A 25,033-nucleotide genomic window follows, 5' to 3' on the forward strand; every position below is an offset into this window, starting at 1 on the left:
GAGCACCACAGTTTACAGTGTTAAATCCCAGAAGTCAGCTTTCCCTAATATAATCCATTTTTAATTAGATTTTTTTTGTCAGAATATGCATTGTCTGCATCCTTTCAGTAGGATATGCATTTTTGTAACACTTTTTTTTGTTGTTGAAGAAGCACATCACACAATTTGGAGGCGTGTGCATCTCAAAAGTTAGCCTGGTTTTAGTTTGGATATTGTTTCAAGATTGACTCATTCATATGGAGACTGGAAGTCTTCCCCATCCTTTGTAATCTGCAAACATCTGGGTTTAAGAAGAAAGAATTACAGATCAAATTATTTGGTCCAGGTATGACTTTCTGCTCTGACATTTTGATGCATAAAGTTCAAAATAAATGGTTGAATTAGTCCTCCTGATCACCTTCTAGTCTCTATTAGCAGCATAGAAATTGGGTCTGGTGGCTAATTGCCAAAGAGAGGTGGGAACAGGCTCTGTGCTACCTTCTCCTTTGGTGTAGTGGTTAGTGTGTCAAACTAAGACCTTAATTGGCAGTGATGCTCACTTAGGTGACTTTGGACCAATTATGATCTCTCAGTCAAGCCTAACTTAATAAGGTTGCTGTGTGCGGATCAAGTGGGAGGGAGGTTTATAAAAGCTGCTCTAAGCTCCTTGGAAGAAGGAGTAAGATGCAAAATGCACACCGAAATGCACATATTGTGACTGATTTACATTTCTGGGACAATACATTATGCAGATCTAATGAATATAGCATAATCTTATATATGTATACTTGGAAACAGATATCACTGAGCTCAACAGGGTTTACTCCCAAGTAAGCATGTCTAGGATTGTAGCCTAAATCCACCTATATGTTCTGGAATTGAGTGGCACAAGCACACATAGGGTTTTTTCCCACAAGAAATGAAGCAGCAATCCAACCAGGGTCCCACCTGCCCTTCATAGTCCATCAGATCTATATAAACATAGTTAGGCTTGACTAGAATGCCGGAATAGCGATGGCAGGCAAGGAAAGGGGGTTATCGATCAAGCAGCCATTTAATAATTAAATTATAAGTGGCAACAGGGGGGTTGCTTCCTTTTGTACTAAATGCTCGTTGATTTCATTCTCACTACTGTTGGGTAGCTGTTATCTTCCTAATGAAAAGACAGGCTTGTTGACGTCAGTTGTTGTAGGCGCAACAGCAATTCCTTGTGGGCTTGACCTGCACCCTGCAGCAGAATGAGCTGGCAGAGGCCTGGGATCACAGAATGGACTCTACCATTTCAGGTTCCAGGTGAGAAGTCCCATTTTTTGAACACTCAGGTATGTTTCTAAAATAAAAACACACAGAGAGAGATGTCCTGCTAAATGGAAACCCAGTGCAGTCAACAAAAGGACAGAGCTAGAACTTTTCACCTTGAGGTGCTAGGTTTCTCTCTGTTCACAGGTGCCAAAATCAAAGAACCATTTTGCCATTTTTTAATGTGAGGTAACCATGGTCACCATTAATAACCGCAGTGGCATGACTCATTTTTTTAAAAAACCCTTTACATAGAATAGTTCTTGTATTGTCTGCTTGACCGCCATTTTGTATCTGCGGCCATATCTCCCCACAATGCTCCAGATATAAGATTGTTGTGGAGCATTTTGGGGTTGTGGTGATACAGAATATTGGGAGCCTGTGTGGTAAAATGGCTTCTCTTTTACAATGCAAAAAAGGGGCAGTTTTCAGGAAATTTCCTGTCCCAGCACTCATTTTGCCATGAGGTAGTCGCAGCTTGGGTCAATTTATCCCTTTGGAGATCAGGTGGAGGGAGGTTCACATTTCTGAATTTTCAGAAATGTCTTTAAAGCAAAAAAACAACAACCCCAAAACTCTCCCTGCCAGTAGAAATCCAGCTAGCCAGGTAAGGTAGAGAAGCCTTGACAAACAAACGTCCTGCATTTAGGGATTTTTATCTGTTTTTGCTGCATTCCCTTCTTCCTATTTACTTCTGACTTCTGTTGTGCACTGATAAAAAATATATGAAGCTGCGATTATCACAGCAAATCCTTAGCATCGAAGAATTAATTTGAGTCTTTGTCTTCACTGCAATGATGAGAAATAAATATTACCTACAGTAGTTGGCATTTCAACCACCTGAAAGGCAAGGTTGGGGGGGAAGAGAACCCTTTTATTTGCTGGTAAAGCAATATTACCCCCTTCAGCTAGGTTAACATTGTTGTACTGAAGGTAAAGAGGGTTGCTGAATGGCAGTTGTGTGGAGGTCTCCTAGCCAGCATGCTTATTTACTGTAAACTTATCCTCTGATAGTCTCCCTCGAAGCCAGCATTGCTATGATTACAGCTAATTCACATGAAATTATGGTAGCTCTCCAGGTCTAGAGCCCTTGGTCAAAGCCCTAAGCAGGTGTTTGCTTAATAATTTGGTCAAAGATCAGTGAGTTAAAGGTTAGGCCATGGAGATGGAGAATGAAAGGGTCACAGACACACAACACTTTCAGAAAGGGTTGAGACTTGATCTTTCTGAGTCTGGAATGGTCGAACCTCAAGGTCACCCATTAGTGATCCTGCTGTAACAGACTGAGATATGTCAGCCATAAATTCACTGTGGCGGCACCTTTAACCCTATTAATACAGGGAACGCTAGAGGTAAAAGCAAGGACCCAGAAGGATCCTGTCGGCCCAGGGAGAATTATTCGCACACTGTCCATGGTACTAAATTTATATGATAATGCTTGCAGCTGTTATTACAGCTTCTCAAGAAAAGGGTCTCTTTACTGGTTTCTTTGGGGGCAAGATAGGCAAACCAGGCAGATGTATAGGGTGAGACCCACCCACCCCTTTCCTTGTGTGCAAGCACATGTTGAATCCCAAACCCAGAATTAACCTCTTCCTCCTCCCCACCACCACAATCTGCTGAAGTTGGACCTTAGGATAGGGGCTCTGGGTTCCAATCTCAAATCAGCTATGAAACTCACTGGATGACTTTGGGCCAATCTCAATCTAGTTAGAATCATAGAATCGTAGAGTTGGAAGCGACTACGAGCGTCATGTAGTTCAATAGCAACAACAACAACAACAACAGTATTTTTATTATTTATACCCCACCCATCTGGGTGCCACTCTGGACAGTTTACAGCATATATAATAACATAGTAAAAATGTTTTGTCGAGTGTGGGGCTCAAACCCACAACTTTGAGATCAAGAGTCTCATGCTCTAATGACTGAGAGCTATTCCAGCTAGAATTGTAGAGTTGGAAGGGACCTGAGGGTCATCTAGTCCAACCCCCTGCAATGCATGAATCTTTTGCCCAATGTTGGGCTCGAACCCACAACCCTGAGATTAAGATTGGGATGCTCTAATGACTGAGCTATCTCAGGAATGCATTCAGTTCCAGCATGCATTGTTCTCCATAATGGTTGGCCATTATGAGAACAATATTCTGGATTGGATGGGCTAGTGATCTGATCCAGCAGGCTCCTGTGTTCTGAACCAACCTCACAAGGCTGTTGTGATTATAACATGGCATAATCCTGAGTGCCGCCTTGAACTCCTAAGAGGAATGGTGGGATACAAATGTGACAAAGTTGTTTGTTTGTTTTTTAAAGGATTGCTGAGTACCCCTTCAAATAGACCCCTTTTGCAACTCCAGTTTTTGATTGCTTGAACTTTTATCATACAAATGGGCACATGATGTTTGCACAAAACTCTCTGCTCATTTTCTATGGCATATCATGTGGGAAGCTGTGTGCACCTGTTTGTTTTGATATCCTGCACAATGGGGTATTTTTATTTTTTTTGACTGGGAGAATCAATTGTAACAAGCTGAGTCCTTTTCCTCCCTAATTAAAAATAATTCCATGGAACATGGAGGACAATGAGAAGACGAACACCAGATAGCCCTTTGAATGCATCTGAAAGCAAAATAGCATGTCAAAATATTTTTAGAACCTCAAGATGTATTTTGGTGACAACCTCAAACAGCTTTGTTTTTTCATCCCCACCCCCATCAATAGGCATAAAACTTGTATTTGCAGAAACAGGGAGGGGGGGGGACCCAAGGCCTCCTCAATATTCTGACTACCAGGCCTTCAGAAATGTTCTCTGTTTGAACATAATTGCAAAACATGGATGACAACAAGTGATCTTTAACCTACCTAGTGTCTAGAATTTGGGGAGATAACCTTTAGCATTGTTTGTTTGAGTCTGATTTGGGAAATACAAACTCTGAGCAAAATGGAACACGTCTGGCCCTGAATCTCAGTTTATGTAGCTCCCACTGCTTCTTGAAGTGACCCTATTCTTCTGTTCCTTCAACATCCCTTCCTGTTAGATTCCTCCTTATATTTCCTGGGTTTTAAAAATGCCCCTCTCTCCCTACATAGTTTCAAAACTGGAAGGAACTGTATTTTATTTCGTTGAAATAAATTGTTGTTTTTCACACACACACACACAGAGAGAGAGAGAGAGAGAGAGAGAGAGAGAGAGAGAGAGAGAGAGTTGTCTGTCCTGTGGAAATGACAAACCCAGCTGCATGAGAACAAATCAGCAAGCTGCTGTGTGTAGCACACAAAAGTAAGAAAGGAATTACTTTCATTGCTTGTCTGAATATTGACTGTACTAGTCTCTTGTACTTTTTTAAAAAAGTATTTACTTATGCACTGGAGAGTTTATAAAAACCACCACCAATCAGTACTCCACAGCACATGGATGAACATGCTTAGAATTGTGCGCATGCCCTCTGCACATGTTTGTACAACATGCTATGGCTGCATCCAAGATGTCCGCAGCTGAAAAGGTGGAACAGCTCTTCAGGGCCGATTCAGACATTACCGTTTGGCTGTGCATGCAAGAACGACAGGTGTAGAGAATGATCATTCTGTCATTTAGTCGCTAGGTGGCACTATAGTTTGCTGGTGCAGTTTGGAAAGCCTTGCTCTGGGTTTCCAGTTCCTCTAAAACAACAAAGGACAGAGCTGCCATCTTGACTGGAGTTCACAGCAGTGACCTGGACACGTGTTCAGAGGCTGAGGGACCAGTGGTGCCAATGTTAGAAGCACTAGGCCAAAACACCACCACTGAACTAGAGACATCCCCCCTGCCCCCAAACAAAAAATTCCAGGGACCTCCAAGGCACCCCAGAGCCTGGGCCAGAGTCTGGTCCCTGTTGCTCTCAGGGCAAGTTGCTCAGCCTGAGCTCCTTGGTGTTGTGATGGCTGATCTGCTTAGACCCACTGTGTTCCATGAGCTCCTCTTCAGGACTGGAACTTGACCAAAAGTATGTAAGACATTTCCTACATTTCAGAGGCAACATGCATGACAAGGGACATCAGTGGTGAATGACCCGCGACTCGGAACTTGTGGACATATGGAAGCTGAGGGCTGTGCCTTTCCCAATTATTGTAGGAGGCAAAATGGAAGCCTAAGACTTGAAAGCAGGGGTGAGGGTTTCAGCCTAAGGGCCACATTCCCTTCCAGGTAATTTCACAAAGGCCACATGGGTGGGTAGGGCCAGAGGTAAAGGTGGGTGGAGCAATGGATGTAAATTTTACCTTCTAAACACATTCACCTTTCTATCCTTCATCCAGGCAAGCAAGGGACATGGTCAGAGTTCAAGGACACAATGCAGCTGTGCAAAGGAGGGTGCAAAGCTGGAACAGTGAAGGGCATGGCTTGAAGATGCAGAGATGGAGTGTGGTGGGGGGGGAGGTGTGCTGTGGGGAGAGTCCCAAGTGGGGCTGGATCTAGACCATTTCAGGAAAACCTGTTGTAAACGTCATAGCAGGAAATCATGTTGCCGAAGGACCAAACTCTACATTACCATCGGGCATGACAGTGTTAGAATGCATTTAAAACGCACTTTTCTTTCTTTCTTTGCTAATGTAGCTGAGTCCCAGGACTGTTCCACCCATGAGGCAAGGGGAGGAGACCGCCTCAGGTGGCAGGATCCGTGGGGCAGAAGACACAGCCTCCAAAGAATGCATTGCTCACTGCCACCGCCATTGCCACAGTGGCAGCAACAGCTGCAGCATACTCCTTAGAGGTTGAATCTGCTTCCTCTTCAGCAGTGGGGACCCCCCCCCAATGCACCTCTGCAGCAGCCTCTTGTGGAATAGCAGGCAGTACTGGTCTCCTCTCACCTTGTCCCTATTTTCATTGGAGAAGTGTTGGAGGGTATGTTGTTCCGGATGTAGATCTTTATTCTCCTCTTGTACCTGATGCAGATTTCCACTCACTACTTCTTCTCTGGTTGAGAAGGGATGCCTTTTGTGGTTCAACTCAGGTGCCAAACGTCTTGGGGCAGCCCTGGTCCCAAGAGCCAGGTACGGAAGCCTGTTGTTGTTGTTTAGTCATTTAGTCATGTCCGACTCTTCGTGACCCCATGGACCAGAGCACGCCAGGCACTCCTGTCTTCCACTGCCTCCCGCAGCTTGGTCAAACTCATGTTTGTAGCTTCGAGAACACTGTTCAACCATCTCGTCCTCTGTCGTCCCCTTCTCCTGGTACCCTCAATCTTTCCCAACATCAGGGTCTTTTCCAGGGAGTCTTCTCTTCTCATGAGGTGGCCAAAGTATTGGAGCCTCAGCTTCAGGATCTGTCCTTCCAGTGAGCACTCAGGGCTGATTCCCTTAAGAATGGATAGGTTTGATCTTCTTGCAGTCCACGGAAGCCTGGAGGGACTTAATTTATCTGCCAAGCCCGAGGTTTCTGTTTTAAACGTCGCAACAGTCATTTAACATGGGCAATGTGCCATGTGCATATTCTTCCAGAACCACCAAAACGAAAAGCTTTTGCTTGGCTGCCCTACATCAGCACCAGGCTCCTCCCATGTGGGTGGAGCCTGCGTTGAATGAATGAAAGGTATGAGAACATAGAATGCACTGCTTGCTTTCCTTCCTTCCTTCGTATCTTCTGCCACAGTGGGAGACAAGAATGAGAGGAGGGGGGGACTCCTGCTGAGAACCTGGCACAATGAGGCTTTTCCTCCTCCAGCTCTTGCCTTCTCCAAGTACCTGGCTTGATACACTCCCCCTCCCAACCTTATGCTACTTCACTGAAATTGTCTATGCAATGGGATGATTAGCACTTGTTTTTGTTCAGTGCTAGGCAGATGGCTTGATGTCCTACTTTAAAAGTTCCAGGTTTGGAGTGTGTGTGTGTGTGCAAAGTGACTGACCTGAGAAGGAATTAGTAAATTCCTTATCATCCCCACCACCAGGTGCTCTCTTAATTATCAGCTATCACTCAACTCTGGAGCAATAAACAAGAGAGAGAAATGCAATTGTGAAACGCTCCTGTCATCGGTTCAAGCACTGCCGGGTTCAACTCTGAAATGTTAGCAGTTCAAATACTGATTAATACTGGGAACTGGCATTCAGTGATAGTGCTTGTCCCGAGATCCATGTTATTAAAAGCAACAGATGAAACTCCGAGTGGAGCGGGAGGCAGATCCTTCTTGAGGCAGAATTTGTGTCTTCCTCACCACAGGAGTCGCAGGATGTATTGGAGCCCTCAAGTGGTTGCACACAGTTCTATCAAAGTGGGATGCATCTTGCAAGATAAGGAAGGAAGTTGCTGCATTGGGAAGTTTGTTTGTTTTTTAAAGGATCTGGCAGCTTGTTTTGCTAGAAGGCAACTTTGGAATATACAGGAAGCTGCTTCTAGCTCGGAATTGTCTATGCTGATTGGCAGTGGACCTCCAGGGTTTCAGGCAGGATTCTCTCCCAGGCTAACCTGGAGACGCTGGGGATCGAACCTGAGACCTTGTTCATACAAAGCAGATGTCCTACCACTGAGCTACAGCCCTTCATGTAGCTTTTCAACTTGGCAAATGTTGAAAACCTAGGAACCTGTTGCTGTCACAGGCAAGTCCTGTTGCCACTGCTATAACATCTCTCTCCATCTCCCTCTTTCATTCCTGTATTTCATTTCCCTAGAGAGAGAAAATGAACCATCTAATATCTTTTGCCAACCTGGGACTCTCCAGCTGTATTGGACTACAACTCCCATCATCCACAGCCAGCATAGTTTTCAACAGTAAAATGGAGCAGCTGGGAGTTATAATCCAAAGCAGCCAAGGGCACCAGGTCGATGCATAAAGCAAACTCAAAGGACAGATCTGGACAGTTGTTGACACCCCCCCTCTTGTCAGAAGCAGCTCTCAGGGTTGGGCAGAGCTACTGTGCTAGCAGGTGGTTTGCCTTTGCTTATCCAGAAGGAGAGTGGGCAGGGCAAGACAGCAAGGACGTTGCCATGGTGCCAATGCACCAGCAGAGCCAATCTGCTTCTCCCCAATGTTGCCGGACTACAACACCCATCGGCTCCAGCAAGCATAGCCAAAGACCAGGGATGATGGGAAATGTAGTTCAGCAATGTCTGGAGGGCCAAAGGTTCCCCACACCTGATCTGTGGGTTTGCCTCAGACAGGAAACATGATCTAAAGGACCACCTGCACCTATGTTATGTTTTCCACACTCAAAGAACTGCAACTGACGTCCTACTTGCATGTCTGATGATGATGAAATCTGTTAGGTTGGCCAGCACACATAGCAAGGCCTTATCAGTGGAGGCCCCCCCGGGTTGAAACTCTCTTCCAGTTAGCATTCACTTGATCCCTTCAGTTCTGGCATCCAAGAAAGCAGGAGATTGGGAACCTGAGGCCCTGCAGATGTTGTTGGACTCCCATTGGCCTCACCCACCATGGTTGGTGTTCAGGGGTGGTGAGCAACACCTGGATGCCCAAAATTCCCAATCCCTTTTTTAAAAAGCCTTTAAAACTTTCCTCTTTATTATTGCCTTTCCCTAAAAAAAAAGTTTAGACAATCTAATTCATTTCCTCCCGTTTGTTTGTCTGTTTGTTTGTTTCATATTCTGCCCAGAGTTTTAATATTTCTCTGCATTTCGCCTTGTGAGAGCTTGGACCTGGAAAGTAACTAATAAATAATTGGGACAATTTTTTTAAATGGCCACCCGTTGTTATGGCCCTCTCTGTCTATACCTTCAAAAACACTGGAGCCTACGTAGCCTCAAGCATGTAAGAAAATGTGCTCGCACCCTGCAGCCCACCCGTTAAAATTGCTCTTTTTTTCCCACTCCTGGTGGATTAATCAACTGAAGCTTGAGTTGATTCACCTACCGGTGAAAGCTCCCAGCCCTACCAATTGATTGCTGCCTCAAAGAAAGCCATTCCCATGATGCTTCACTCTCTGCTCCGCCGCCCTGTCCTCCAGACAGACAATAAGGCACCGTGTCAAAGGAATTAAGATGAAAGTGTGCTGACAGGAGCAAGATTACTCCACTTTGTGCCCCTTAGACAACAGAAGTGACATCACATCTCCTTGAGTTGACACATTAATGAATTTAGCAACACCTGAACTTTTCTGGAAGAGGAAACCTTTTGACACCAGCAAGTTAGTTGGTGTCAGTAATAATAGGATTATGTATCATACTCTTCTCCTCCATATCTGATGGCAGAAATACCTTTTGGGGGTGTCCTAACAAGTTGACAGGGGTTCATTTAGCTTCCGCTTTTAATGACATCTTCTTTGCAGGTGAACTGCGGATGTAATGACTGCCTCTTTCCTTGCCCCCCCCTTTTCCTTTTGCCTGGGAGTACTCCTGAAATGTCATTACGATCCAAGATGTCTCAATTGAGCTTAATGTAAGGGAAAAAGCAGGGTGGGGAGGGGGGGGAGTGTGTGTGAGCGAGACAGAAAGAGCAGTTTAAAGGTGAAACGGATCTTGTTAATGAAGAAATAGCGTCCTTCATCTGGACAAGTCTTGTTAGATGGAGATAGGTGAATGTCAAAGGTGAAAGGGCAGGCATAACATAGCCATGTGATGAACGGTTTTATCTTTTATTGATATAAATGTTCCAGTCAAAACCTAGGTAGAGTGGATTTGTCTAAATTGAGGTATTTGGGAGTGGGGGAGGATCTGGTCAGAATGACAATAAAGTTCCCCTCCCTCATTATTTTTTTAAACCATTACTTTAAAGTCAATAAAATTGCAGTGTGGTTACTTTTTGGGGGGGGGGGTACGCATTCATATTCATAACTTTGTTTTATTTTATCTTAATTTCAGCTATCACAATGAAACTGAAAAATCACTCTATGGCTCAAATTTGAATTTAATATTTGATTTCACCAGGCAGATTTCAGGAGAAAAGACGTCTCGCCTCTCAAAATTGAAATTTTGCTCTTAACATTTTCAGCACAGAAGTATGATATTTGAGACCTCCCTCTTCCTGCCCCCCCCCCCGCAAATCAGATCAAATTGATTGCCTGTTGAGTTATAGCAGGAAGATGAGTATAAGGAACTAGAAAAGCTTACAGTAAATTTGGGCTGCAAGCTAAATGACTGAATAGTTATTGATCATTCTGGATTTGCCAATAGATCCATACCATGTTGATTCCGAAGTTAGCACACTGTAGCCATTAAACTGATATATGTTGTTGGCCTGCGGTTTTGTACAGAGCCTGCAGCTGACATCAGGAGAACTACTGATGAAGCCAAAATATGTCAAGCAGGAAGCTATTCAGTCTTTAATTTTGATGTTTTACTTCCAGAATTCTGTAAGGACCATAAGGAGACCAGAGGTCATTTTATTTCAGGCCCATAAATGATTCCCTAAAGCAATTAGCAGCCTAAGAATATAACCATAAATAAAAATATCTAGACATTAAGGTTTGCCTCTTGCTATTGGAGAGTTCGTTCTGACCTGTACTTATTGGCTGTCCTTGATCCTTTGGGAGAGAAGAGGGTGCCATCATTTTCAGAAGCCTGATTTTTTCATATCTACACTTCACTGTAAAGTATTATTGAAAGAGAAGAATGAAATAAGGCAAGGCATAATGTGGTGACATGCAGATGTTTCCTGTGTGTTTAAATCATTCATTTTTTTTGTTTTTTGTTTTGTTTATAGTCTAGTTCCTGGCAAGACACTTCTATTTAAAATAGCCCACTATTTTAGGTAATGTTGGATGCTCAGTATAAACAAATGCATGAATGAGTCCAGCTTTAAGCAAATTTAAGTAAAACAAAACACACAGAGACACACACACATTCAGTGACTCACCAAATAGAATTCATAAAAGCTGTCTTTAAATTTAGGTGCTTAAACTGAATCAGGGAGTATGTTAAGAGGATGCCATGAAACAGAAACAAAACTTTATCTTTTCAAAACAAGCATTCTGGGTTTTGCAGTTTTCAAAATCTCAGATGGAATGAACACCAGCAACACTTTAGCTGCAACTTGCTAAGTTCAATAGAGCTTATTTCACAGCTAAATAGAACTACCGCTGAAGTTAAGCACACTTAACTGTTCTGGTTATGTCCAAACCTTAAAATAGACTTGCTTTTGTTTCTTTGTTAAACATTTTTTTTGCATACAGCTCTGAGACCACCTGTATAGAATTCCTGAGAAAGTGACTTTTCAAAGTGGCAACCCCAATACAAGGTATCCCTGAACATATGCAGAGTGCGTACAGTTTGTTAAGAATACAATTTGTTGCTGGGGGACCCCTTGAGAAGAGGGGTTCACGGTTAAACCATTCTGAAAATCGTACCTCTGTGAAGGGAAATACTGTGAGTCTCCTTTCAGCAACCTTAGGAAGATAGACTTCCCAGAATTCTTTGGGTGGTTTAAAGTGGTTTGATACTGTTTTAAATGTATAATGCAGACAGGGCCTTGAATTTATGATGAAGTCCTCAGACTGCTCTGGAAGAGTAAAAGGCAGAATTCCAAACCACCCCATTCAAGCCAGGGAAGACTTGAAATTGTGTGTGTGTGTGTGTGTGTGTGTGTGTGTGTGTACGTACGTGCATGTTGGCATCTGCATCTGCAAGTGTGTTTTGTAAGTTAGAGTGTATGTGTGAGTTTTTGAATGAGGTATTATTTATTTGAATGTTAAGAGACTACACTTTCATATAGCAAGGCGATATTCAGCATCCACCATTACAATGATAAATAAAAACATCAAGGGGCATGCAAAATACTGGTAGGTAAAAAGAAATTCACATTGCAAAGGCCTGTCTGAATAGCACCATTTTTATGAGATGGGATGCTATGGGGAAGAATGATGTCTGCCAGGCCTCTAGTGGCAGGGAGTTCCACAAGGCAGGGCCTGCCCTGCTCAAGGTTCAGTCCCTAGGAAAGGGCAAGCGATCGTCAGGGCTGCATAGGAACCACCACAAGTGCCCCATCAGAGGATATCACTGATCTAGATGGAGCTTAAGGGTGATTGTGGGATGCGGGTGGCGCTGTGGGTTAAACCACTGAGCCTAGGGCTTGCCGATCAGAAGGTCGGCGGTTCGAATCCCCACAACGGGGTGAGCTCCCGTTGCTTGGTCCCTGCTCCTACCAACCTAGAGTTTGAAAGCACATCAAAGTGCAAGTAGATAAATAGGTACCGCTCTGGAGGGAAGGGAAATTGCGTTTCCGTGTGCTACTCTGGTTCACCAGAAGCAGCTTAGTCATGACCTGGAAGCTGTATGCCGGCTCCCTTGGCCGATAAAGCAAGATGAGTGCCGCAACCCCAGAGTAGGTCACGACTGGTCAGGGGTCCCTTTACCTTTAAGGGTGATTGTATGTATGTGCATGAGAGTGAGGTCACATGCTACATTTAAAGTGCTATGATACCACTTTAAACAGCCATGGTTTCCCTCAAAGAATTTTGTGAAGTGTAGTTTGTTAAGGGTGCTGAGAGTTGCAAGGAGACGCTTATTCCCCTCCCAGAGCAACAGTTCCTGAACTGGTTTATCAGTCAATTCCTCTTCACAGTGAACTCTGAGAATTGCAGCTCTGTGAGGGGAACAGGGATCTCCTAGCAACTCTCAGATCTCTTAACAAACTACTGCTCCCAGAGTTCTTGGGGGGGGGGGGAAGCCATGACAGTTGGAAGTGTATCATGGTCCTTTAAATGTATGGTGTAAATGTGGCAACAGCAGACCCTCCAAGTGTCCCTATTTTCTAGGGACATCCCTGATTTAGAGTAGCCATCCTGGTTTCTGATTTGATCCCAGAATGTCCCGCTTTTTCTTAGGGCATCCCTATTTTCACTGGAGAAAAGTTGGAGGGTATGGAATTATCCGAACCCTGAGCCATCTGAAGGCAATCCTGTATAGGGAAGTTTTTTCTAATGTTTTATTGTGTGTGTGTGTGTGTGTGTGTGTTGGAAGCTGCCCATAGAGGCTGGGGCAACCCAGTAAGATGTGTGGGGTATAAATAGTAAAATCATACCAGTGTGATTTGTATGGTGATTTCTGTGTGCCAGTTCTGGTGAATGTGTGTATTGTAAGTTTGTATTGTGTTTGTATGTCCTATATTTGTATGTGTGTGGCAAGTGTATATGTGTGTGGTCTGCATGTGTAGGTATGCACACTCACACACAATGACCTCATCCGCCACCAGTATGTGGTCCACAGGCCAGAAACTGTAAGCTGCCCTTGCATTAAAACATGCAAAGAAGGTAGTGCACTTCCAAATATTAAAATTTCAGGATTTGGTTTTTCTGGTCAAATTTAATCCCAAAGGCTGTGAGAGGCTTTCCCCCTACTTTGTTGAGATTTTCCAAACTGATGTCCTAAACATAGCTGCCAAGTTATCCCTTTTTTTCAGGGATTTTCCATTATGCTGAATAGGCTTCCTCACGAGAAAAGGGAAAACTTGGCAGCTATGGTCCTAAGGAAGAGCTTTGCAAGAGCTGAGTTGTCAGGACAAACCAGAGTTCATTGCAAACAACTGCACTCTTCTTTAATTTTAGATAGGTCACTGAAAGCCTTGACAAGGCTTCAGTTGCCAATCAACTGACAGGCAAAGTTTATGGGAGGTGGCTTGTCCCTGTTCTTTCCTGGGCTGTCTCAATAGATTATAAAACTCCAACCAACCTGGGTTGTTTGCTGCTACTGTTTTTTGTTATCTTAAAAGCAAGGTAGGCTATTTATACCCAATCACATTTGGGATGCATCCTCAATTAAAATCCTCTTTAAGCCACTGTCTCCATGTCATTTCAGCCAAAACAAACAATTACATTTGGGTCTAGCAGGTAGAATAATGACTTTTTTCCCCTTGTCAGCTGTGAGCTTAAAAATTCCCACGCACTCCCCATTTTCCCTTCCCTTTGAATTTCAGCTGCATTTGCTTTTCAATGTGGACGCTTGGCTGGTGCTGCCTTTGTGTCTGAAACCCTCACACTGAGCTCCACTGCTTTGGTGCTGGGCTTTCCCTTTCACTGTGACATTTCAACATAAACAGTCAATATTCATGGGCTCAAAGGAGGCTCCCCTCCTACGGCTGACCAATTAAATACCAGCTGAGTTGGGCAGACAATGGCGAAGAAGCTGTTACACGCAGCTGTCTTTGGATAGAACTTCTGGCTTCTTGCAAAGGAGAAAATATCTTAATCGAAAGGGAGAAAATACAAATAAAATTGGGGATGTCCTGCAGAGGGAGGGGCCTTCTCTTTTGGCAGTTCTGTTTTTCTTCCTTTCTCGGATTTACTCCATTGGCAAAAACGAAATGGTCTATTTGTGCCTCAATTCAAGGTCTTTCTGCAACTGCACCATCAAAATATACAGTAGTATGGAGATTCCATTTAACTGTTAGTCATTTGAGTTTTCCTTTTAAAAAGTGGGAGAAGCACAGCAGAATGACCCAAGTGCCTTCAACGTACTGATCTGGCATTAGCTAACCTTTCAATGCATCTCTTTGTCAGGTTTGCTGCGAAGTTTCTTAGAATGCAGTCATCATTTTGTGCCTTCAACCAATGCAATCGTATTTCTAACCTCTTTCTCATATCCCTGTATATTCCTGCGTATAAGACTACTTTTTAACCCAGGAAAATCTTCTCAAAAGTTGGGGGTCGTCTTATACGCCGGGTCGTATTTCTTATATGGTGAGTACATCCCAAACTGGAAAAGTTGGGGGTCGTCTTATACGCCGGGTCGTATTTCTTATATGGTGAGTACATCCCAAACTGGAAAAGTTGGGGGTCGTCTTATATGCCCAGTCGTCTTATACGCCAGAATATACGGCGCCTTAAATATTAATTCTGGCTGCATAAATGAAGTGGAAGAATTTAGGACTCGGGATAAACTGCAAGTCCAGCATTCTGAAAATCTCAGCTTCCTTCTCCTCCTCCCACAAGTTCAGTAAGTATAGGAACTTACAGTAGGAAGCTGTCTTATCCTGCCAGACCCTTTGTCCATCTGGCTATATGTGGTCTACAATGACTGGCAACAGCTCTCCAACATTTCCAAGTAGGAAGTCCCCCCCAGCCCTGGAGGGGTTGAGCCTGGGACCTTCTACATGCAAACCATGTGATCAACCACTGAGCTACATCCCATCCTTAAAGGTGGGGTAGCTGCTGTATATACTCTTCAAAACCAAGAAGGGCCCAGAGGTGGGGGTGGTGATTCATTGCCCCTCCTAATAACAGGCTGAAGCAGCATGAATAATTCAGGCTAAACAGATAAATGCAGGTTTCTTCATTTGCATCACCCCAAAGTGGGTAGCTTCTGGTCGCCCTTCTTCAGAAAGGAAGAGAGAACCATTCTAATGGAAAGATCTTTCAAATAGAGGGCTATCCTCTGTAAGATAGGACAGCATAGGAGCCAACTTCAGGGGGCTGTGGGTGCTTTGGCACCCACAATAATATATTTGTGGGGGCCGGGCACCCACAAAGTCATTGAAAAAAGCCTGCAGATGGCAGTGACGCTGTCTCTGAAAAAGAAGCAGTTCAGCTCCATCCTCCACAGCCAGCTAGCGAGGCACCCTTTTCCAGGGGGTAGGGCTCGGATGCAGAGTCGCTCTGCTTCTAGGTCTGAGCCCCTTCTCACAGAAAACTGGGTCTTGCTGGCTGCAGATAGGAGGAGGGATAGGAATTGCTGCCGCTGGCTGCTGCGACATGGACATGCGATGTCACACACCTACACCTGCATGTAGTGAGTGTGATGTCACATGTATGTCACATGTCTGCATGTGGCAGAAGGCACCCACAATCCTGAGGGTGAGATGGCGCTCCTGTATGGGGTTGTAGCCGATGTTAAAGGTAAAGGGACCCCTGACCAGTCGTGGACGACTCTGGGGCTCGGTCGCTTTACTGACCGAGGGAGCCGGCGTACAGCTTCCAGGTCATGTAGCCAGCATGAATAAGCTGCTTCTGGCGAACCAGAGCAGCACACGGAAACGCCATTTACCTTCCTGCTAGAGTGGTACCTATTTATCTACTTGCACTTTGATGTGCTTTCGAACTGCTAGGTTGACAGGAGAGCCGATGTTAGTCCTACTCATAATAGACCCACAGGAGAGGTGTATTGCCATGTTACTCCAGACAATATGTTCTACATAGGGCTGCTCTTGAAGACAACTCAGAATTGGAAACTGGTCCAAAACGCTGCAGTCAGGTTACTGACTGGGGTTGCCTTTAGAACTGATCCTAAGTCTTCATTCTATAACGGCTGCATTGGCTGCCAGTTCCTTTTCAGGCTGACTTCAGGGTGCTCACATTAATGTTTAGAGCCCTAAATGACTCCACCCACATATTGAAAAGGCTGCCTCCTTCTCTTCAGACCATCCCGGGTGTTAAAATCAAGCAGAGGGGCCCTCAGAAATTCAGTGGGTGGTAGCCTTGGAAACAGCATTTTCTGTGGCAGCCCCTAAGATGTTGCATCCCCTCCTCACTACACAGCTTTTGGAGAACACTGAGCACACACCTCTTTTCCCTAGCCTTGGGACCTGCAGATTTTGTATGGGATAATGCTGTTACACAGAAGAGAAATTATACGCACGGTCCATTCTGGCAGGGATCTAACTTAAGCTGAAACTGCCTCAGAGTGGGGAATCACATTCATATTTGTGGGACAACCCTGTAGGTCAGTGGTTCCAAATGAGCTAAGTACCACAGACCCCCTGTTTTTCCAAAAAAAAAACAAAAACCCAAAAAACCCTACTTTTGAAAATCTTGGTATCCCTGCGATATCTTTTGTTATGTGAATGGTGCCACCCTCCAATATGTCGCAGCACAAAACCAGGGTGCACGTCTTCCAGGCCATATTCCAACATGAGTCCTGTGACCCACGCAAGAGCACAACGCCCAAAAACACACCTTTATGGGCACTGCAATCTCACGCGAGGCATTCATCTGGCCACAAACTCATGTGAGAGCACAAACTCCCCAAACGGGATGCCCTTGGTAAGTTCAGCAATATTATTATTATTATTATTATTATTATTATTATTATTATTATTATTATTTATACCCCGCCCATCTGGCTGGGTTTCCCCAACCACTCTGGGCGGCTTCCAACAGAAAAATAAAATAAAATAATCGATTAAACATTAAAAGCCTCCCTAAACAGGGCTGTCTTCAGATGTCCTCTAAAAAGTCTGGTAGTTATTTTTCTTTTTGACATCTGGTGGGAGGGCGTTCCACAGGGCGGGTTCCTCTGCCTCGTTCCCTGTAACTTGGCTTCTTGCAGCGAGGGAACCGCCAGAAGGCCCTTGGCGATGGAGGTGGAGACGTTCCTTCAGGTATACTGGACCGAGGCCGTTTAGGGCTTTAAAGGTCAGCACCAACACTTTGAATTGTGCTCGGAAACAATAAAAGTTATTTTGAGTATAAGTTGGGGAAATTATAGAAGAGCCACAATATGCAGCAGTAAAAGGAAGCTATGAGGAAACCATGAAAGGGTCGAAGTCGGCTATTGAGTGAATGTGTATTGGATAATGTTTGACAAATTGTGTTTTATTTGTGGAAAATTTATAAATAAAATTTGAAAAAACAACAAGAACGGGATGTCCAGGAGAGTTGATGGGTATGTGCCATAGACCCCCCTGGGTGGGTTGTGCAGACCCTCTGAGGTCCACAGACCACCAATTGGGAACCACCACTAAATTATTCTCAGTGCAAATAAATATATCACTGTTTAGCCCCTCTGTTTTATTGTTCTGTCAACTTTCTCCCTGTCCAAACACACACTTTTTATAGCTCTCCTTCTCCCATGCCTTCCCTTCTCCACAAATTGAGAGATTAATCCGGTCCCCAATTGAAGTGGCAACCCATATCATACCTTCCCTTGATCTCACGGCCCGGCTGTTCACAGCTAAGGCCTATGACCAAGCTCTCCTCTATGGGTTGAAAGTCTCCTTCTTTTCTGCCCCCACCCCCTTCATTGTTCCGGGCCACACATCCGTGAACCTTTTGGCATGTTATGTACTTAAGCATGGTCAGGTTGATGTCATTATTTTTGTATTGTCGCGCAGCCGCTCCCTGGCTGTTTTGCCCATATTCACAGAGAACACCCTGTGGGCTCTTTGTAGGTTAACCTTTCAGAAAAGGAGATTCCGGACCACCTGCAAATATAGCCCAGGGCTGCGGGACTTGCACTAGGCCGCTTTGCATGCTTCAAAACACACATTAACACCACTTGGGTTATTTCGTCTCTCTCATGATTATTTTTTCAAATTTTCGCTCCAGTCATCTTAGGAGAAATTCTTATTTGCACTCAGGTTTGATAGAGCACATTTTTATTATTATTTTTAAAGTATAAGGAATAAAATATAGTAAGTCTAGGTCACTGTGTGCTTTGTCAGGCTGTACGCAGAGACCAGTTTCCCAGTTTATCTGTCTGTTTGTCTCCCGCTCTCTTCTCTGGCTGCTTTGCCACCGAGAAGCCACTAAACATTAGCTATGGGTTGTGAAAGCCACGGGGGCAGGAGGGGGGGGGGAACGCGTCTCTGCGTGAGGCACCTCCACATTTAGCTTTTACAATCCTATAAAAACGGCCTGCTTGTTATCAGCTGGAGCTGGGAAGCAAGCAACAGCTTCAGATTGCCGCCGGGCTTTGATGTACGTGCCCTGGAACAGTTCAGTTTAAATGACAGAGGAGAGAGGACACCTATAAAAATATTAATTAGCTCCAGTTGACACCACATGCAGTTAACATAACGGCGTGCCGGTTCAGAACCACCAAGGGTTTTCTCTCTTCTCTTTTATTAGTGGTAGATAAGCTAATGTTTATTGCCGCAGTTAAATCTGGGTCATAAAATGAAAAGCTTAGTCATATTCAAGGTATTTCCTTTGCATACGTCAGGTGGGGCGCTATGCAGATTTCAGTCCATTTAATTATCCTCCAGGGCATTGGGTTTTTTGGGTTACCTGAAACAAAGGGGTAATAATCCATGGGTATTTTTGGGGGGGGAGAATGGTTTGGGATAGGTGACAATAAAGCAAAAACGAACAAACCCTGCCTAACCTCTTATAATGCAATGGAAAGAGGTGTTCTGTCCTGCCAATGTTCTCTCTCTAGCCTCATTCACTAGTTCTGTGGGGATTTGGGACAGGGGGGGACTCCAGGCCCTGTGGCCCTCTGTCGGGTCCTCACAAATCTCCCCATGTGACATGCCTGCTTCATACCCCAGGTATTTTGGTCCAGCTGGATTGTGCCCTTGAACCTCTTACAGCCCTGGATGAAGGTTGGAGCGCCAGTGTGTGTAGGAACTAGCCTCCTGCACAAAAGTAAATTGTATATTTGTTGCCCCACCCACTTTTGCCTCTGATCCTGCCCACCAATGGAATGCAGGGATTTGGTTTCCACTCTTCATTTTTCCTACTCCCCAGTTAAAGTCAGTGGAAGTCTGGCTCATGAGGGTAGGGAGCACCAACCTGGTTTCTGGGAAGGTGTTCATTGGGATCTCAATAGCTCAATACTGTACCTTAAGGGTCCCCTCTCCCATACGAAGTGACCCAGACCCTATGGTGGCCATCTCCACGTCCCCCATCCCAGAGAGGTTCAGAGGGTAGCAACAAGAGAATGGGCCTTTTCCGTGGTGGCTCCCTGATTGTGGAATGTTCTCCCCAGAGAGGCATGCCTGGCGCCATCATTACATGCCTCTGGGTGTCAGGCAAAATCATTGCTCTTAAATAATCTATAGCCTGTGAAAGTGTGGATGAGAGGACTGTTATTATGATGACTGTGGTTGTCTGTCAGTTTTCCTTTTATTATGTTTTTATCATTGATGTTCTGTAATGTGTTTTTAATGTTGTACACTGCTCTGAGATCTTTTGATAAAGAGTGGTATGTAAATGGAATAAATGGGAATCATCCTCATCCTCATGATCTCCAAAAACGGGACTATACTCTGCGCCTTCATTTTTATAATAAAAGTAAGTTTTTAGATCTTCTAGAAAGAAAGTTATGAAGCATAATCTGCAATTTCTAAGCAATTTCTTGTCAATGAGCCAGTCTGGCTGCTCTCATTTGTCAGTGTTCTTAGCCAATGAGTGATGCCATAGCTGTGATTGATAAGCTGTGATTGATAAGCCAATAGAGATCCCTGGGATCCTAACAGGGGGAAATGGCACTGGGAAATGGCAGGCTGTGAGCTTTCATTTTTTGAAAAGTAAGTCTCTAGCCCTGTGATGATGATGGTGGTTGTTCAATTTCTATGCCGCTTAATATATTTAAAATATCTCTAAGCGGGGTACAAAAAACTGAAGCAACAACAGACAACTTAGACTTTTCTCTCTCTCCAAAATAGACAGTTACATATAAACATGTTACATATAAAAAGGTCTTAATATACTGTATAAAAATCGATATCAATTCATTTTCCTTCTGACACACCCTCCCTCTCAACCTCCAGGTTCTCACCCAAGGTCCAAATAAACTCTCAGCTCACTCACAAAAGTCTCACAAGAAGAAGAACTTCTGGAAAGTCCCCAATTTCAGAGGCACCCTTACTAGCATCATATTTTCCTCCTGCCTGACCTACAACAGGAATTTTTCCCAAGTTGTTTGGGGGGCAGGGAACACAATGGAAAGGCGGAAATATTATTGTAACGAACTCCTCATACTCCCCTGATTTTGACATAGTCACATTTATTAAGGTGAATGAATAGCCCCCACCCACCCAAAGGGCTGCACACAAGGCCCCACACTCCATAAATTTGCCACTGGGGGGGGGAGTTTCAAGATTTTGGCACAACGCTATTTCAAACTAATAAATCACCCCTCTCTTGGACGATAATATCACCTTGCATATGATTATACCTTCCATTTTTGTGTGAAAGATACAGTTCCTCCTTGCACTTTCTCTTTCTCCAGCCTGATAGGCTTTGCTAGTTATTCTCAAGATAACATCACAGCTTGGATTATCTTTCCCTTTCCACTGCGTTTGTACATTTCCCTCCAGCAAGATGGAGCAGGAGGTTTCAAGACGTCTGTCCTGATAAATGACTTATTTTGCTTGGCCTGCATTTTGCTAGATCTGGTTAGGATTCCCCTGGAAACAGAGAGAGAGAGAGAGAGAGAGAGAGAGAGAGAGAGAGAGAGAGAGAGAGAGAGAGAGAGAGAGAGAATTATTCCCATTGCCAATGTCCTCACTTAAAAGCAAAACTGAATTGCCTTTATCCAGGGCTTTCCTTTTCTTTTTCAGCTGGAGCTCAGCTCTGCCGCCTCTCAGGTGGGCACCATTGCCATTCTAGGAGAACAAGGGAGAAGTTCATGGTGAGCTCCAGCACCTCTTTTTCTAGAAAATAGCACTGCCTTTATCCATCAGCTCTTGATTAAGGTTATTTGGTTAAACGGTCTAACACAGTCCTTAGTTTTATGTAGGCAAACTAGTTAATGATGTAGTAGGAAGTTTCCCTGGAATGCAGCTCCCAAATGCAGGGCTTTTGAGTAAGGGCACCCAGCTAAAGAGAACATTTCAGCCTAAAGGTTGGTTGGCATCTATCTGTCTCGGGAGACCTTCAGGGGTGAAGTCAAACCATTGGAGAGTTATAGCACCTGCTGTTACTGTAGAGACTCTCTGTGCTGGCTTCCCACAACACAGAGACTCTGACTTCTCAGGTATCAATTTCCTACAGATGATAGTTGTTTGGGTTTACCATACGAGCTACAGTAAAAGCTCCTTGCCTAATGCAAACCTCTCTTTACAAATATTTTAAGTACAGTCGTACCTTGGTTCTCAGTCACCTTGGTACTCATACGTTTTGGCTCCCAAACACCAAAAAATCAGAAGTAAATGTTCCAGTTTTCGAACGTTCTTTGGAACTCAAACATCCGACGCAGCTTCTATGGCTTCCAATTGAGTGCAGGAAGCTCCTGCAGCCAATTGGAAGCCGCACCTTGGTTTTTGAACTTTTTTGGAAGTCGAACAGACTTCCGGAACGGATTATGTTCGAGAATCAAGGTACGACTGTATAAAGCATTCAAACACACATTTTATGTACATTAAACTTTTATATATATAACATCTTATAGCTCAAGATCCAGGGCTTCTAGACTCACCCAATCATTCCTCAAGATATGACCAAAACCACTGCAGAATTGTGCCCCACAAATTCATATCCCATAGATGGTCCAGGAGGATAACAAAAGCCAATAAGAGATTGAGCCAAAGCAGAATGGTCCCATCACCCTACCCATCTCCCAATAAAGTCATCCATAAGAGCAACCAAGGTCAATTCACTCCCAAATCTAGGTCTGAACCTAGAATGGAATGGAGCTAAGCAATCAGTTTCCTCCAAGAACATCTGCAGTCATGCCACCATGACTTTCTCACATACCTAGTCCATAGCTGCCAAGTTATCCCTTTTTTAAGGGATTTCCCCTTATGCTGAATAGGCTTCCTCGCGAGAAAAGGGAAAACTTGGCAGCTATGCTAGTCTGAAAGGGGGGTATTTAAGAACTTCTGCCTGGTTACTGGCAGGTCCATCATGTACTGAAATGACAAACTCCAAGAAAATATCCAACCTTTTTGCAATATTACACTTATGCAATCATACCTTGGGTATATGAAGAAGGTATAAATCTCTTTCTTTGGAATTATTATTATTATTATTATTATTATTATTATTATTATTATTATTCCAGCTGTTGTTGGACTACAACTCCCATCTTCCCTGACCATTGGCCACACTGGCTGGCACTGATGGGAGTTGTAGTTCAACATTGGGTACCCCACATTGACTAATCTGCGTTACCATTGCTCGAAGAATTAATCAGAAGAGATCTATTGGTGATTTCTTCTCCATGCCAGTAGTTCTGTTAATGGAATGGAAGACATGCTGAGTTCCTTTCCCCAACTTTCATCAGGAATGGGGAACTTTTTTTCAACCTTGGGGCCACATTTCCTTCAGGGAAACCTTATGAGAGCCACATGCCAGTCATGGGCAGAACTGGAGACATACATCCATGATTTTAGTTGTATAGTTAGAACCATGTTCAAAGAAACTTAAAAAATGCATAATTATGAATACAGTGGTACCTCGGTTTATGAACTTAATCCATTCCAGAAGTCTGTTCTTAAACCGAAACCATTGTTAAAACCAAGGCGTGCTTTCCCTAATGAGGCCTCCCACCGCCGGTGCCCTTCCACCGTTCGGATTCTGTTCTTTGACCAAGGTAAAGTTTGCAAACTGGGACACTACTTCTGGTTTTGCACAGTTCTTAAACCAAATCATTTGTAAACAGGACTGTTCTTAAACCAAGGTACCACTGTATAACCAAAGTTGTTGTTGTTGTTTAGTTGTCTTAGTCATGTTCAGCCCTCCGTGACCCCATGAACCAGAGCATGCCTTGGAAACTCTCACTTCCTTCTCAAAGCTTCTCCATAGTCATAAACAATAAATAAAACACATTAAAATGTGCACAACCAAACCGAGCAATTTCCACCTAAATCACAATAAGATCCAAAAATGAAGATCCAAAATATTAATATCAATAACAGCAACAAAACCCCACAACAAAAACTCTCTAACCAATACCCCGAGCTGTTCAGCAGCCTCTGCTTTTGTAGCTGGAGACAAAAGTGGGCAGGGGAACAAATGTGAAACCCACCTTTGCACAGTAGACTGATTTCTACACACACTCACACTCACACAACCTTCTGTATCCTCCATCTGGACAAGCAGAATGCATTGTTAGTTGGGACGTATTCCAGCCAGGCAAAAACACTTGGGGTGTGAAGAAAGACCAAGAAGGGTTGTGGCCTCAAGAGATAAGGGATGTGGCTTCGAGGAAGTTCTGAGGGCCAGACAGAGAGTTTTGGATGGCCACATTCAGCCTTACCTTGCTTTAAGTCTGATGTCTTGCTGTCTTTTCCATGTGTTTACAGCATTTGGTTTATGATTGTGTAAGATATCCCTGCCTTTTAAAAAGAAGAAGATATCCAGGAAGACATGTTTGCATTCCCCACCCCCTTAAGGGGGTGGACAACAACAACAAAATAATAAAAAATATTATTTTCTCATCTGAACTGTTTTAACAAAGGTATTACGCTGTGTAGAAAAGCCGTCCAATTTTTTCTCCCCCTCCCCATTCTAACCTTCTGCTTCGTTCTAAACCACAGTCATTTTGTTAGACATTGGAAATGTCTTGATTTAGTTGTCTAGCTATTTTGGGCTTGTCCTGCCCCCTGCAGTGGTAATAAGGATGGGGTTTCCCGCTGGGCCCTGAAGAATACCATTTCACGGCAGCCACATAGCTGGCGGCTTTTATTTATGGAGCCAAGAAAATGAATGGGTATTAGTGTCCAAACATTTCAGCATGCTTCTGCAGCCATGCACAAAAGGGGCTGATTTGCAGCAAATTTCCACTTATTTCCCGAGAGTTATTTACCTTGCAAGAAGCTTCGCTGAACGCTATGATGGCGGAGCTGAAGGGAAGAAATGGCCATTTCCAAAGCCAATTTTTTTATATATGTGTTTCTGAACCCTTAAAAAGTGCCGCACTTCTTCAGAATAAAGATAATGCCCCCTCTTGCTTGGGCTTGAAGGCTTTATACGGATCTGTGGATAAGGCCAATCTCCTTTTATTTCTCCCTGGTTTTCCCCCCGCCCCCTGTCTCCAGCAGAGAGGGAGAACCAGGCATTTCTTCATAGCTGGAGCCTTATTCTGCTACATAATGATGACTCTGCAAGAGATATTTGAGGGGTTTTAGACAACAGCTGAAGCATCCTTGATGAAAGAGGAGCAATACCAACCAGTGACAGAAGATAGAAACATGTGGCTGTCGCCAGGACCTAACCTATTGGGGGTAGTGCA

The sequence above is a fragment of the Zootoca vivipara genome, chromosome 13, assembly GCF_965207765.1.
Source record: "Zootoca vivipara chromosome 13, rZooViv2.hap1.1, whole genome shotgun sequence".
In the NCBI taxonomy this organism is placed as follows: Eukaryota; Metazoa; Chordata; class Lepidosauria; order Squamata; family Lacertidae; genus Zootoca; species Zootoca vivipara.